Here is a 16,279-nt window from a genome sequence, read left to right on the forward strand (position 1 = left end):
ATCCCCACAGGCCTCAGTTTCCCCTTGATGCTGGGGCTTGACAACACTTTAATTTTGGTTCTTTGGTTGGTTGGCTGCTTGGGACCGTACCCATGAAGCCCAGAAGCCGCAGTGTTTGGGCTTCCTCCTCAGGCAGGCTGAGGTCCCAGGGTTCTGGACGAGATCTTTCTCCCACTGTGATCACCCAAAGTGTACCAAGACTGACATCTTCCCCAAACCTGCCCCCTGGCCTAGTGCATTTGCACCTGGCCCCCTCCCAGATGCCTGCGCCTCTGTCCATGTCTACTCCACTTCCTTAAGTCCCAGCCCTTGCATGCCTGAGCTCACTACTTATTACGATTGTTTTAGATGTTTATTTCACTAGGTGTTGTCACCCTGGCACATTCTCTTCTATTGCTGCGAGATGAACCAGGCCACGTCTCAAGCAATGTGTTCAGTGTGTCTGGTCATACTCTGTCCTCACAGTTCTCACAGTTGTGTTAGTGCTTACCGACCTGGGTCTCTGATAAGCTAGACTGATCCATCAGTGCTCTGTGGTGTGATCTGTACAATGGGTTTAGTCTAGAGCCCCTGCTCCCTGGGACTGGGCTGAGGGTCAGTGAGTTTGGGTGCCATCTGTCTGGAAACTGGTGTCTGACAAGGGCTCCTTGTGACTAATCGGCCTCTTCTTCACCACAGCCTTGTGGGATGGGGACTCTGCCATGTTCATTGGCAAATGGGGCCCCCCGCTTTGGCTTTGGTAAATTGCCCAAGGCCTGTGCTGGAAGGGTCCAACAGGTAATAAGCAGGAGGAGCAGGGCTGTGTGACTTGAGAGTCTGCAGCTTCTGTTGATCCAACACCGATGTGGTCAGGAGCCCTGGGAGTGAGTGATGGATGGAGCCCCAGAAACCAGGACTGGAGCCTGGCCTGCGCAGGCAGGCTCTGGCCTAGGCCCAGTTAATCTCCAGCCGTCCCCACTGGCTTCACCTGGCTCATTAAAACCAGACACGTTCTGAGTTTACTTAGCATCTGCAGAGAGCGTCTTTCATCTTCAAAGGCACCAACCAATTAATCCTTACAACACTCTCATCTTGTAGACAAATATTTGTTCTCAGTTGAGACCTAGGAAAACAGCAAGAGAGAAAAAGAGAAAGAGAGAGAGAGAGAGAGAGAGAGAGAGAGAGAGAGAGAGAGAGAGAGAGAGAGAGAGAGAAAGAAGACTTAAGTGGCCAAAGCAAGCAGAGAATGCCAGAGCCCCTGACCCCTCTGGCTCTTGACCCTTCTGGCTCCCTCCAGCTGCCCAGTCCACTTAGAGGATTCTGGGAAATTCTTCTTGTAATACCTTCTTTCTTTTTTCTTCATCTGCTTTCTTTCTTTCTTTCTTTCTTCTTCTTCTTCTTCTTCTTCTCCTTCTCCTTCTCCTTCTCCTTCTCCTTCTGCTTTTTTTTTTAATGGAAGCAGAACCGTTTATAAGTGCATAAGAATTACATTTCTTTAATAGTAACCTGCAGGAAATACATTAAAAACACATTCTATCAGTTACAAATCTTAATGTCACCAGCCAAGGATGAGGGAATTAATGTCAGGCCCCAAAATACATATAGTCAGCAACTCCAGGGCAAGAGCAGAGACGATTTATAGAGTGCGAGGTCTGGGTGTGTGGAGCGGGGCGGCGGGGGGGGGGGAGGGGGGGGTTGCCGAGCACAGGCGAAATGGAAACAGGGCTGCTTGCAGATGGATGGGTGGGGTTGAGGGTGGCTTTGATTTAATCATTGTTTCACATTTCTCCTCCACATAAATTACGCTTTTTTTAATGTTGTAAAAGCCAGGTTCTGATCTGATTTCAGAAGACTGCTTTCATGAAATAAGTGCCTATCATGGGTACTTTGAAGAATCATCCCTGAAAAAATAAGTTCCCCCCGCCACCAAAGCCTATCTCAAGCTCTGTGATCTTTTCTGTCTCTCAATGAGGGTTAAATAGATGGGGCAGACATCTCAGGTGGGGAAGACAAAGTACATGTGTGATCAATATGGCTTGACTTGTTTTTATAGTAGGTATTTTTCTTTACCTTTCTATTATACAATAAAGCCCAGATGAAGAAAAGCACATGAAATATGGCGAGCTTAGTCAGTGATGATAAAGCCAACAGTAGAGTCTTATATTAGTTTTTTTGTTTTTCGGGGAGGGGGGGAATCAGCATTAATTGTGGCAAACCTGAACTTGGACCTTAGTCATGGAAAAGTAAAGTTTTAGGAAGCTAAGGAGGATAGAGAGTTCAAGGACAGCCTGGGATACGTAGTCAGACTATTATCATCAAAGGTTAAGGAGTGAGGGGGACAGGTTTGACTCTGAGGGGTGGAAGAGCCCATTTGAGGAAGGAAAGAAAACTGACAGCCCCCGATGTGATTTAAATGACTCAGTGGGCACGAAGGAGCTGAAACTCAGTCCCCTATGTGTTCTGGGCTCTCATCACAAGCCACAGTGTCACTGCGGCCCGACACCCTCGTCTGCCAGGTGGGCACGGCAGCCTAGACATGGAGCTAATGGTGGACTCTGTCTAGCATTGGAAAAATAAGATCTGAGCATCATAGTTCAAAGCCATCCCAGGAAGACAAATCCAAGAGACTCTTATCTCCAATTAACCAGCCAAAAGCCGGAAGTAGAATTGTGGCTCAAGTGGTAGAGTGCCTGCCTTGAGGGGAAAAAAAAAGCCAAGTGTGTGAGAGAGAGGCATTTAGTTCCAGTCCCAGTAGGGGCACAAAACAAAGACATAAAAAGGGAGGAGGAAGAGAGAGGAGGATGTGATTTCTTGTATGAGTTGACTTGGAGAACAGAATAGTCTGAGCTTTAGGGGTCCTTACGGAAGAGGAGGAGGAGCTAATACTTTTGAGAGTGGTTTAGCTTCACCTTTTCACATCCAGACTTTGAGTGACTTGGCCTTTCCAGCCCACATGGGGTGGGGGGAAGGGGTGGGGCTTGACTTGGTGATCTAAATTGTTCCGCCCACTGACAAGGGATGGGACTTTCTAGATTCGATTTCAGGACCCTGAATGAACATTGAAATACTTGTTGGGCAGACCCTGAGGGGGATGTGGATGTGATGGATGTGATGGATCAAGGCCACGGGTTTGCCTTGGCCCCCAACCCTAGGACAACCCAGCTCCTTCTGAGGCAGCTCCCCGCGCCTGGCACCACTAGTCCAGACACCACCCCGCAGCCCGCTCTGCGCTTCTCAAACTGGAGCTGGCAGCGAGAGGCTCAGACACTGCGTGTCCGTGCCTCATTTCTCTGCTGGCTTTAGTTGCTTTCTTTGGCCTCAGGGAATCCCTTGCAAGTTCATAAAACTTCAACATCAAAGGGCATCAAAACCATTACCCAATTAAAACCTCACAGTGCTTCGTGTAGTAGGTAGGCATGATTAACCCCATTTTGCAGATGGGGAAACTGAGGTTAAGTGGTTTGCCTCCCAGAAGACGTAAGAACTCAGTGGTTTGCCCAGATCACCTACATACAGGTGATGGTTTCTGTCAAAATCCATGTCTCAAAACACTGCAACTTTTCTTGTGTGTGTGCTAGTACTAGGGCTCGAACTCTGGCCATAAGCACTATTCTTTAGCTTTTTGCACAAAGTTGGTGCATTATTACTTCAGCTCCACTTCCACTTTTGGTGGTTAATTGGAGATAAGAGTCCCACAGACTCTCCTGTCTAGACTGGCTTCAAACCTTGATCCTCAGATCTCAGCCTCCTGGGTCACTGGATTACAGGCGTGAGGCACCGCTGTCTGGCTCCAACACCTCCACTCTGTACAGTTTTGTTTTGCTTTTTCCTTCAGAAAATGGATTCCCCAGGGGTGGCTGCACTCTGCATGGCATATTTCTCCCAAGTTGGTTTTCTCACAGCAGCAGCAGCTCCTGCCTGCAAGCAGGAGAGAGGTGCCATAAAAATAGCTGCAAGCAAGGAGTTCGGTGCAGTCATTCAGGAAACAATTTGGGTCTTTCAGAAATTAATGTTATTTAAAGGTGCAGATTCGTCCACCCGGCTGGCATCTCCCGGGAGTGCTTTCTGAACCATCTGGTTCAATCGGCTCATTTTCTTCCCCCTAATCCTTCTGGCTTTGGCGTTTGTATGTACAGCCCAGGTTTCTGGGGAAGTCGTAGCCCAAATAGAAAGCAAAGACCTTTCTCTCTGGCCAGCCACCTCTCCTCTTTTCCAAACAGCATAAAATTGCTAATCCTGTTTATCCTTCGCAGGGGTGTAAAATTCATGTTGTAGCGTGAGGAGGCCCGTGGACGCCTTCACCAGCCTCTTGTCCAACCAAGATACAGGGATATTGTCCCCTCAGCCTTTGAGAGAACCTATAAACACCTTGTGGTTGTTGGGAAACAACTTTGCCCAGACATGCTGGAGAAAAAAAAATGGACCAAAATAAATTCTTTTAGTCTGGCTAATGTAATCCATGAGCCACAGAGATTCCAAAGACTCAGGTGAGTATTTAAAAAAAAAAAAAGCCGGCTTCCGTGCCATCCGCACTGTGCCTGTCCCAGGCCCAATTATAAGCCACAAAGACAGGATGCCGTGTTTACGTAAATAATTACCAGATTTCGGAGAGGCAGACGTGTTGCAGCACACACAGGACGCAAGCCCATAAATTACATTTAAGGAATTAAGGGTCAGATTGATCTTATCTCTGTAAATCCAGCCGAATTCCGGCAAGCTAAAGGAACATCCGGTGGTTGACTGAGCCTGGAAGGCGAGGGCCCCAGAAACCTGACAGCCTGAGGATGCTGCCCCACCTCCACCCCTCTTCTCTTGAGTCTCCATGCTCCGGTTTCCAGGCTGGCTCTGGGAGCAAAGGATGGCAGGAAGAAACACCGCCCTGACTTGCTCTTTGCCTGACCTGCAAAGCAGAAAAGTGGAAAAGGGGTGTAGATACCTCACTTCCTACCCCCCTTTTTCCTTCTGGACCACACAATATCTCCTGAAACAGCAGTAGCAATGGGAAATAAGATGCAAGAGTAGCAGGACAGGGGTTGTAGCTGAGACTTCTGCACAGGCCAAGCCTTTATATTTTCATTTCCCTGACATACAAATGACTGGGGTCATAGCTCAGTGGTACAGTGCTTGTCTAGCGTGTGTATGGTTCTGGGTTCAATACCCAGCGCAGTAGCAACAAAAACATGTTTTGAGTGACCACTGTACTGTGGTGCTGCTGCAGAGTATGGTGGGTGGGGGCTCTGGCACTCGAGCCAGGATGTGTGTTTGAGTCCTAGCTCTGCTAGCTACCCCAAGTCACTGACTTAGCTCCCCTGGGCCACTATGTTGTCACTTAAAAAGTGGAATAAGATCATTACCTCTTAGGATGGGAGACAAGGAATGGAAGCCAGTCATAAAGAGAACTCAGAACGAGGTCGGGTACACAGCGTATCCTCCCCCTAAGTGCTGGTAACTGCAAGGATCGACGGGGGTGTGGGCTGAGGGGGCTCCCTTCTGAAGGTGGGTGCAAGCTGGTAGAGACAAAAGTCCCACATAAACACAGAGCATGCAAGGCAGTTGTAAAGAGCAGGCAGGGGCATGGCTGGAGCAGGCGAGGGCTTCGTGGAGAAAGCAAACCTGAAGCTGGGCTGGGACATATTCGAGATTTGGCTGGGTCTCAGCAAGGCATGAAGAAGGGAGGCAGCTGGGGGAGGAAGCTTGGAGGCCCCCACTACCCGGGAATGAAGAGAGGAGCCAGAGTGCGCGTGCTTGATACCACCTCCAGCAGAGGCCGAAGGTCTTTCGGATTACCCATGAAGACGCTGGCCTCCGTGGAGGAGATGGCGGTGTGGATTTGTGTGAATTTCCCCTGATGAACTGCTGCTACACTGCCAGAACAACTGAGCACACTATGGAGGCCAGGCGAGGCCAGAGCTATGCGGGATAAAATGAGGGTCACTGGGAGGAGAGGTTATTGAAGTCTGGTGAAGTGAAAAAGCATTCATTCATTCATTCATTCATTCATTCTGTCCAGTGTGCCAGAGTTTGCTCCTCGCCAGGCAGCATGGGCATCACTGGTTTCTGCCATAGAGGCATTGATTTAGTATTTGTCATTTTGTGTAGTCAGGAAACAATTCAGAGTAACTTTAGGCACAGGAAGCAAGTATTGAGAAAAACATTTTTTTTTTCCAGTTGTGGAACTTGAACTCAGGGTTCGTCCTTGAGCTTCTTTACTCAAGGCTAGTGCTTCACTCTTTTGCTTTGAGTCACAGTGTCACCTCTGGATTTTTTTTTCTGGTAGTTAACTGGAGATAAGAGTTTCACAGCCTTTCCTGCACTGGCTGGCTTTGAACTCTGATCCTCAGATCTCAGCCTTCTAAGTAGCTAGGATTACAGGTGTGAGCCACTGGTGCCCAGCTGCTGAAAAAAAAAATTCTGTAGAGCATGACTTCAGAAAAAAATCTGGTTCCATGCAAGTTCATAAATACTATTTTTTTTTTTTGGTTGTTGCTTTTTTTGTTGTTGCTGGTTATGGGGCTTGGACTCTGGGCTTCGTCACTGTCCCTGAGCCCTTCAGCACAAGGCTACCGGCCTACCGCTTGAGCCACAGTGCCACTTCTGGTTTTCTAGTGGTTAATTGGGAATAAGAGTCTCACAGTCTTTAGTGCATGGGCTGGCTTGGAACCACAGTCCTCAGATCCCAGCCTCTTGAGTAGCTAGGATTTCAGGCGTGAGCCACAGTGCCCAGCTAATACAATTTTTTCTAAGTTGAGATTTTTAAAAACTGCCTATGTCTTTTTCAAAAACAACTGCTTGTATAGAAAATCATGATATATTGTGTAGTTTATAACATTAGTAAGTAAAACAAATAACAATAAAAGCCCGCCCACAGAGTGAGCAAGGCAGATATTATAAAAAGACAAAAAGTTATTGCTATTAGATCAAGGAAAGAGATACAATGCAACCATCAGGAATGACAATTTTTTAAAAATAGGCAGAAAGGAAGCACGAAACAAACAGAAGGAATGAAAGCAAGATGGGAGCCTTAGGGCTGGAAGTACGGCTTAGTGGTAGAGTGCTTGCCTAGCATTCACAGAAACCTGAGTTTGATTCCTCAGTACCACAAACACAGGAAAAGCTGGAAGTGGTAGTGTGGCTCAAGGAGCAGAGCACTAGCCTTGAGCAAAACATGTCAGGCCCTAAGTTCAAGCCCCCTGGACTGGAAAAAAAAAGATGGAAGCCTTAGACTTTGTTAATAATCACATTAAAGATAAGTGGTCTTGGACCAGGAATGTGGCCTAGCCACAGAATGCTTGCCTACCATGCATAAAGCCCTGGGTTTGATTCCTTGGTATCACATATACAGAAAAAGCCAGAAGTGGTGCTGTGGCTCAAGTGGTAAAGAATGCTAGCCTTGAGAAAGCTCAAGCACAGCGCCTAGGCCTTGAGTTCAAGCCCCCGGGCTAGCAAAAAAAAAAAAAAAAAGTGGTCTTAGCCTGACCCTGTGGTTTAAGCTTGTAATCTCAGTTACTTGGGAGGCAGAGATCAGAAGATCAAAGTTCAAGGCCAGCCTAGACAAAAATGTTCAAGACTCCATCTTGAGTGACTAGCTATAGTGGTATGTACTTGTCTTGCTAGAGAGGCAGCATGGTCCCAGAGCATAAACTTACACTTTATCTCAAAATAATTGATACTAAAAAAGGGCTAGTGGATTGGCTCAAATGGTGCAGCACTTGCCTAGCAAGCGCAAGACTTCAAATTCCAGTACCGCCAAATAAGACAAAAAGTCGTAAAGAATCTGGCCAATCATGGTGACTTACATCTGTAGTCCTATTTGGTCTTGAACCCAGGGATACTTGTGTGTGTGTTCCTTTGTATGTATGCACCAGTCCTGGAGCTTGAAGTCAGGGCCTGGGCGCTGTCCCTGAGCACTTCTGCTTATGGTTAGTGACCTACCACTTGAGCCCAGCTCCACTTCTAAGCTTTTTGGTGGCTAATTGAAGACAAGGGTCTCACAAATTTTCCTGCCTGGGCTGGCTTCAAATTGTGATCCTCAGATCTCTAGCCTCTCATAGCTAGAATTAGAGGCATAAGCCACCAGTGCCTGGACAGCATTAAGACTAGCTTGGGCAACGTAACGAAAAACCTGTGTATAAATAAGTAAATGCAAATACGTAGTCTAAAGTGTCTGATTCCACCTAAAAGAAGCCACGTAAAGGAAGCCAAACTTAAAGAAACAGAAATGGAATGATATTGCCAGGGGCTAGGGGAAGAAGAAATGTAGAGTTGTTTAAAATGGGTATAGAGATTACAAGATGAAAAAGTTTAGAGACTAGTTGCATAACAATGAGAATATACTTTGTTCAACTGTATACTTAAAGTTGGCTGAGATGGTGGATTTTATGTCTTGTGTATTTTACCACAATTAAAGCAAAACAAAAACCCCACACATTTCTTTGAGGTGAAAAACAAAAGCAAATGGTTTGAATGTTCTAATTAAAAGGCAGAGATTGTCAGACTGGATAAAATGGCAAGAGCAAATTATAGGGTGCTTTTAAGAAGCATATTTTAAATATAGAGACAAAGATAGGTTAAACAAAATAGAGGATGCAAAAAGATATACCATATTAACACTAATCAAAAGAAAGATGAAATGATTGTTATTAGACAAAGATTTCATAGCAGAAAATATTTCTATGTTTTAATAGTGACAGTCAATTTATCAAAATTCTCAAAAGTGTATGTACCTAACTAATAATAGCACTTCAAAACACATGCTGCAAAAATGGAGAGGACAATATAACCATCATAACTATAGCTGGAAATTTTAATATTGTCTTACTAATGGGTATACTAGTGGTAGAAAATAAACAAGGGTATAGAAAAGTTGAATAACATCATCAATCAACTTGATCTAATTGACATTCATAGGCTATTCCAGTCAACGAGAGCAAAAACCACACTCCTTTCAGAGGCAGAAGAACATTTACCAAAATAGGCCCTGCTCTGAGCCATAAAAGAAGTCTCAATACATTTAAAAAGTTTGAAGTCATTAAAAAAATGTCCTCTCACCACAATGGAATTGAATTATAAGCCAATAATAGAAAGATTCTTGGAAAATCCCCAAATATTTAGAAACTAGATAATGTACTTCTAAATAACTCATGGGTCAAAGAAAAATACAAAGGGAAACTTGAATGCATTTCAAGTGGAATGAAAACAAAAAAATCCAATGAATATAAATGTGTGGCTGTCACCAAATCAGTATTGTAAGATCTCAAACCAGTAACTTCAACTTCCACCTTGAGGAATTAGAAAAAGAAGAACGGTGGGCAAAGCAAAAGAAATAATAAAGATGAGAGCAGACGTTAACAAAACAGAATGCTGAAAAACAATGGAGACAAATCAATGAAGACCATGAAGTGAAAAACTATCTAATCACTCTCGATGTCATTATTTTTTTCATATGTTTTTTATTGTAATTAATAGAAGGGTTACATTATATTCACCAGCTAGAAGGTGCATTACTCCACACACATTGATACCCTTTCTCATGTCTTGGTCCCCATTTCCCTCCCCTCCACCCCCACAATGTCATTATTTTTGATAATGTCAATATTGATAAATTCTCAGCCCACACTTTGTCTTACCAAATCTCCATTTCTGTCATCAACTGAGGGTGATGTTTTCTTGGGCCTGGGCTGAGTCCTCCTGGTTGTCTGACCTTCAACTTTGAGGGAGGGCATCAAAGCCCCTCTGGGATGATTTCTCAGAGACCCAAGTTCCTCATGGCACTGGACCATGTCTGGCCTAATTAGAGGGGCAGCCGGTCCAGTAGACTTCCACAGTCTTTACAATATAGACGGTCATGTGATGCACTTTTTGTGGGTCATGGGGCTTGAACTCTGGGCCTGGGCACTGTCCCTGAGCTCTTCAGCTCAAGGCTACAGCCCTTGAGCCACAGTGCCACTTCCAGTTTTCTAGTGATTGATTGGAGATATAGTCTCAAGTTTTCAGTGCTCAGGCTGGCTTCGAACAATGATCCTCAGATCTCAACCTCCTGAATAGTTAAGATTACAGGCATGAACCACCACGCCTTCAAGAATTTTGAAGCTTTTCCTAATCCCGCACTACTTGCTAGTTGGAGAAGGAAGCAGTGAATGGAACTTTGGCAGCCATCCTGCAATCATGAGGAAAGGGTCAAAATAATGAAATCATGGCTGGCATGGTTGAGCTATTGTAGTTCTCTATTTCTTTTTTCCTTTCTTTCCTTCTTTCCTTCTTTCTTTCTTTCTTTCTTTCTTTCTTTCTTTCTTTCTTTCTTTCTTTCTTTCTTTCTTTCTTTCTTTCTTTCTTTGCAAGCCTGGGACTTGAACTCAGGGCCTGGGCACTGTCCCTGAGCTTCTTTTGCTCAAGGATAGAACTCTAATACTTGAGCCATATCACCACCTTTGTTTGGCCCTTTCTGTTTATATGGTGCTGAGAAATTGACCCATGGCTTCATGCATGCTAGGTAAGCACTCTACCACTAAGCCACATTCCCATAGTTCTCTATTTCTAACCCACAGTCCTCACCTTAGAATATTTTCAGGCATTTTTCCATCTTCCTTCCTTCCTCCTTCCCTCATGTCTGTCTGTCTGCCTGCTTGCCTTCCTTCCTTTTTTCCCTTGCTTCCTTCCTTCTTTCCTGTACTAGGGAGTCTTGAACTCAGGGCCTCACGCTCTCATTTGGCTCTTCCTCCAGGTTGAAACTCTACCATTTGAGCCACAACTCCACTCCAGCTTTTTGTTGGTTCAGTAGAGAAAAGAGTCGCAAGGACTCTTTTGCCCGGGCTGGCTCTGAAGTGAGAAGCTCAGACCTCTGCCTACTGAGTAGCTAGGATGGCAGGCAGGAGCCACTCATGCCAGGCTCCAAAATAGGTTTGGAACAATAAAAATCAAATGTTTTCATAATCCTATCAGCCAGAGTTGGTGGTGAGGTCAGCTGAGGCCGCCTTCGAGTTTCAAAGCATCATAGGCAAAGTAAAACCCAGTGAAGGATGGGTGTCACTGGGCCCGCGCTGGCCACGGGGGCCACAGCTCACAGCTACAGCTGTGAGTCCCAGCGCTGGGGCTTTTCAAGGAGAAAATCCATAGCATGGAAACTCTGGGGTGCCACTGGGTCTCCCCCAGACACCCCCATCTCTTGGGCTGGCCAGGTCTGTGAGGGTTCACACACAGGCTTCAGTGTCAAGGAGTTTACCCTGTCCTGCTTCCTCAGACTATTGAAGTCCAAAAATTCCTGCCATTCCTGAGCTGGTAGCAGAGCCCCAGACCCAGTGACCTCCCTTTGTTCCTGCGGGGGGCTGAAGCCCCCCTGCAAGCTTAAATCGCTGCTCCTCAGGGACGCTGCTGGTAGGGAGATGGCCCTGGGGAGAATCTAGAAGATGAGGAGAAAGGGAGGTGAAAAGGGGGGAAAAAGCCGAAGAGAAAAACACCTGAAGTATTGTACAGAGGAGAGAAGTTACACTTGGGGTACAGAGAGCTGGGTAGGGGGTGAGGGGGCAGAAAGGGGAATTTATTATTTCATGAGTACAGAGGGAAAAGTGCCTGGTAGAGATAGAACTGATGGTTACACAACAACGGAAATTTAGTTTATTCAATGACATTGTACACTTATGAATAGTTAAAGCGATAAATATTAGACTCTTTCACCACAATAAAAAGAAAGCCCAGAATAATGTTCCCTAAGCCCTTTCTTTTGTATTGCTTTCGAAACAGACTTCAAATAGATTGGTCCTTCCATCCATGGGGCTGGATTCTTTTGTCAGATCATTACGTTTGGCTCTTGGCATCATTTTGAGGCTAGTGGATGGCACGTATGATTAAGACTGATTTATTTCTAAGTTGCTTGAGAAGGCCTCATCTCTACCCAGTCATGTCTATTAAGGAAAAACTTGTCTTTACCCCAGGCAGAAAGAGAAAAGTACACTAGGCAGCCAACTCGAGTGGGTCCTAGTTGAGGAAAGTCTCCAGTGTGAAATCTCATATTTCTAAAACAAATTGGTGGGTGATTATTTGCCTTACAAAATAAAAAGCTTCGCCAAACAAAAGACTTGACTCAAATGTTCCTTTAAGAAGAGAGCCCCCCGGTGCATTTAATGATATTATTGGATTAAAAAACAAAATTGATTGGGACCATTCGAGGACACTGAGCTGCAAATGCATGAACGCTCTGCATTGTGCTGTCAGTCAGGACTCTGACAAATGGGCAAGCCCTCCCCCTCCCCAAAACAACACAAGGAGGAAGCAAAAACCCCTGGCGTCTTTTTCTGGAAAAGCTTTGGGAGTTTGCGTGATTTATGGGAGAGCAGCTAAATCCCAGACCTGGGCTGCATCCATTTTTGAGAACGAGAACCAATGCCAAAGTTCAGGACAAAGCTGGGCCTTGGCTCATGTTGATCCCTGTCACCTGCCCAGATCAAAACGACTCTCAGACGTGAGCTCAGCCCCATCCTGCCATGGCAGCAAACTACCTCTGTGGCCAGAAAGCGGATTCTCCAGTCATGAAGAATGATCCTTATTTATGTCTGCGTACGTACACTCTGGGGCCCATAAAGGTTTAATTGTCCCTCTAACTAGGTGTTTTTTTTTTTTTTAAACCCACAAAGAGCCTGCCAGTTTTTCCCAGAGTTTAAAACCAGCTCAATGCGCTTCTGTAGAAACGGCTCTAAGTGGGGAACTCGCGCCCAGGTCCCAGGGCACAAGGCGTGATTGTTTGGGGGACTTTTTCAAGTCAGTTTTTGTGGCTGCTGTTGACCCTGGGTTGCTGGGGATGGGAGAAAGGTGGGGGGAGGTAGGTAGGTAGAGAGGGGAAGGAAGAGAGAGCATGCATCTAGGATTTCACCCGTGGGTCCGCTGCCCCCTGCTGCCCCCTGCGGGTGCAGAGGAAACCTCAGTGTCACACAGCTCTAGTGTGGATGTGGCTCTTTTTCCTCCTTGGAGAGCCAGACATAGTTCCATAAAAATGAATTATGCAAACAAACATGATTATAAAGTTCAATGAGTACTGTAAAGAAGCCCAGCCCTGGAAGTTTCTCTGAGGAAAGTAGGCCTGGTAAGTCAGATCTGCAGGAGAGGGAGCCAGGAAGGTAGGAAAGAGCAGGGTGTGAGCGCAGGGAAAAGCCAGACAGAGAGGACAGCATGGGCAAAGGATGGGTAGCTCAGGTTTCATGTGGATGGAGGCCTACAATGTGGCTGAAACATGGTCCCCCAGAACTTGGCCCTCCGCTTTGAGCCTCCCTGCCCCATCTGCATTCCTTTACTCTTAGCTTCAAAAAGTCACCCCTATATCACCTCAACTTGCCTCTCTCTCCTCTTGAGGGTCTGTGAAGAAAACACGTTTGTTGGGAGACTAGAGCAAATGTTTTTGGCGTGTGGTTCTGCATGGTAAGGAACACCATCTTGAAGACGAGCTCAGTTTACTGTTTATCTTCCGGGACCTGCACTCTACTCACAGTCTTGGCCTGTATTTAACTTCACCTCTGCTCTTTCCATTCCCTGGCCTATCATTTACATTATTCTTCAGGAAATGTAAATATTTATTTACGGTATTAGCTCTGACACTCATATAGCTGTATATACATTGTTGGATAAACAGTGGCAATATGAGTTCTTCTCCTGAATTTTCCATAAATGGGTGGTGACTTTAGCCAAATCATTTAACCTCACTGAGCCAAAACAGCTCTTTGCAAAAGGAAATGGGGTGTGTGTGTGTGTGTGTGTGTGTGTGTGTGTGTGATTTTTGTTAGCTACCAGATCTGTAGCCAGGATTTCTATTACTGAGTCTCTGTCTCCTGCAGCCCCTATAAAAATCTCCCCTGCATCTCTGTCTCCATCTACTCTTTTTCACAATGCCTTTGTGAAGAAGTCCAATTTTCTGCAGGATGTACTACTGGATACAGAACAGTACTTAATAAAAGAGCCTAAGTCATACTATTTGGTGTGGATTCCAGCTCCTCTATGTTAGGGAATGTATGAGGCACAAGAAAATAATAGTGGCAGGCTTGAAATTCCTACAGACTTTCTTCAAACTAGGATGCTGGTGCCCCACTGGGTTATGCAGGGGAAAAAAGTCCCTTCCTTCTAGAACAATGTGAGGAAAAACTTTAATAGAGAAACGGATGGGTATATTCTGAATAGAAGATAAAAGTCATAGGACATCTCAACTTTGAGCATGCTTCAGTACGAGCAGAAATCAGGCTTCTGAGATATGTGTGCTTTATTTTTATTTATTTTGTTCCAGATAGGGGCTTGAATTTGGTATCTGACACTTTTGCTCACTGACTGGTGCTCTACCACCTGAGTCATGCCTCCAGTCCTGGTATGTGCACTTTAGTGGTAAAAAGGTGTTAGGTTACCCATGAGACACTTAGGCTGTTAAATAGACATAGGTAGATAAATCCAGTTATACCACTAGGGGAGTCCTGAGGTGGAGAAGAATCACAGATGGGGTAAATCCCAGGGTCTTACGAAAATCCCCAGATGGAGGCTGGACTTGAACCCAGCTGAACCCCAGGGGACTCACCCTTTCTCTGACCCCCATTCCAGCTCTTACCAGACCACCGTACATTCTATTGCCTTGCATATAGATAGCTTCTCAGTCAGTCAAGCGAATGATGACTTAAGGAAAAGCCCATGATCCAAGGTCAAGACCTTTTCCCTATTTGCTCCCCAGTGACATGGTTTTGTAATGTAAAAGCACAGCGTGAATCATTAAGCAAGAATCAGTTATTAACTAAGACCCAGGAGGCGGTGTATCCCACTTACAATATGTTCCAGTCCCCTCGCCCCCTGGAGCGTGCGGCTGGTTACTTCTGAAGCTATTAATGATTAAGATCATGAAATGCTGCACCCAGTCTGACCCTGGGAAGCTGATTTTATACTGCTATTTCTCTCCGCTCCCCAACTTTTTCTCCTCTAGCTGCAGTCTCTCCACCCACCCACCAAGTGCTCCTGCAGGCTTGCTTAGTTCCCACTAACCCGAGTCTACAGAATTTCATGGGGGCAAAATGTTCATGAAACCCATCTCAACTAGTAGCTGGGCCCGATGGTACATGCTTGCTATCCCAGCTGTGGAAGGAAGTATAAAAAAGAAGGATCATAATCCAGGCTGGCCTGGGGGAAAAAAGCAAGACTATTCCAAAAGTAGCTACAGCAAGCCACAGGCCAGTGGTTCATGCCTGTAATCCTAGCTACTCAGGGGGCTGACATGGGAGCATCATGGTTGGAGGCTAGCCTAGGCAGTAAAGTCTATGAGACGCTTATCTCTAATTAACCAGCCATGAACAAAAAAGCTAGGGGTTATGCTCATAGGCACGGTGGTTGTTCCTTGTATAAACAAGATTTGCTGCCATTCTGTCTTGACACTTTAACTTAGATCAAAACTGTTGCTTTAAAAATGTAGTCCAGAGCATAAAACACATTTCAGGGAAGAAGAGGGACAGGGAGGAGCAGGTTTGGTTTACTAATTGTGTACAATATTCTCCGGGAAACTAACTTTACTAGGCTGTTCCCTTTGTCTTTCTGGGCCATATAGAACTTTTAAAATGCTCTCAAGCCTCTTTATAACTTCTGACTTCACCGTAAGTGGTTCACATTTACAAGGTAAGAGTTACAACTTTTTTTTAAAAAAAGGTAACTTTGCTTGTGGTGGTACTGGGGCTTGAATTCAGGGCCTGGACACCGTCCTGTGGCTTCTTTGCTCAAGGCTGGTGTTCTATCACTTGAGCTCCATTTCTGGCTTTTTGGTGTTAATCGGGGATAAGAGTTGGGCTAGCTTTGAAGTGAGATCCTCAGACTTCAGCCTCCTGAATAGCTAGGATTACTGGTGTAAGCCACCAGCCTCCAGCTTAAAAGTAAACCTTTAAAATCAAGTAACCAGAGAGGCTGGGTAAATGTGTACAGAGCTTCACTTTGCCTCTTGAAATTCAGTGTTTTTTGTAGGCGTGGAACTCCCTCGCTCCAAGGTTGCAGAGCAGACTTAGAATCAAGCAAGGTCAGGGAAAGAGGCTGAGCAGCGTGGCCTCAGGCCTGTCCAGGCGGTAAGGCTCGAAGGACCAGCAGGCAAAACCAAGGCCTTGTCAGAACAGTAATTAACCAAGTAAAGACGCACTGAAGATGTGGCTCGAGTAGTGGAGCCTTGTCTAGCGCATTACTAGGCCCCGGGTTCAAAACTCCATTAGAAGAACAGAAAACAAAGCGGGGAGGGGACGCGCAAGGAGGAGCAGGAAGCACAGCCCTCGGCCCGGGTCAGGACCCACCTTCGGGTGGGGCGTCCAGCGGG

The 16,279-nt window shown here is 45.7% G+C and overlaps 1 long non-coding RNA gene across 1 annotated transcript in view; it reads right to left on the reverse strand.

Annotated features, from left to right (window-relative positions):
• LOC150047795 (uncharacterized) overlaps positions 1 to 16,279 on the reverse strand; it is a 17,136-nt gene continuing 857 nt past the window's right edge. The window contains exons 2-3 of the long non-coding RNA XR_016539300.1: positions 1,323 to 1,485; positions 1 to 1,102 (exon numbers count right to left, since the gene is read on the reverse strand). This is a non-coding gene — a long non-coding RNA (uncharacterized LOC150047795). The remainder of the gene's footprint in view (positions 1,103 to 1,322; positions 1,486 to 16,279) is intronic.

The sequence above is a fragment of the Megascapheus bottae genome, chromosome 22 (genome assembly GCF_031878675.1).
Source record: "Megascapheus bottae isolate mThoBot1 chromosome 22, mThoBot2.hap1, whole genome shotgun sequence".
Lineage (NCBI taxonomy): Eukaryota > Metazoa > Chordata > Mammalia > Rodentia > Geomyidae > Megascapheus > Megascapheus bottae.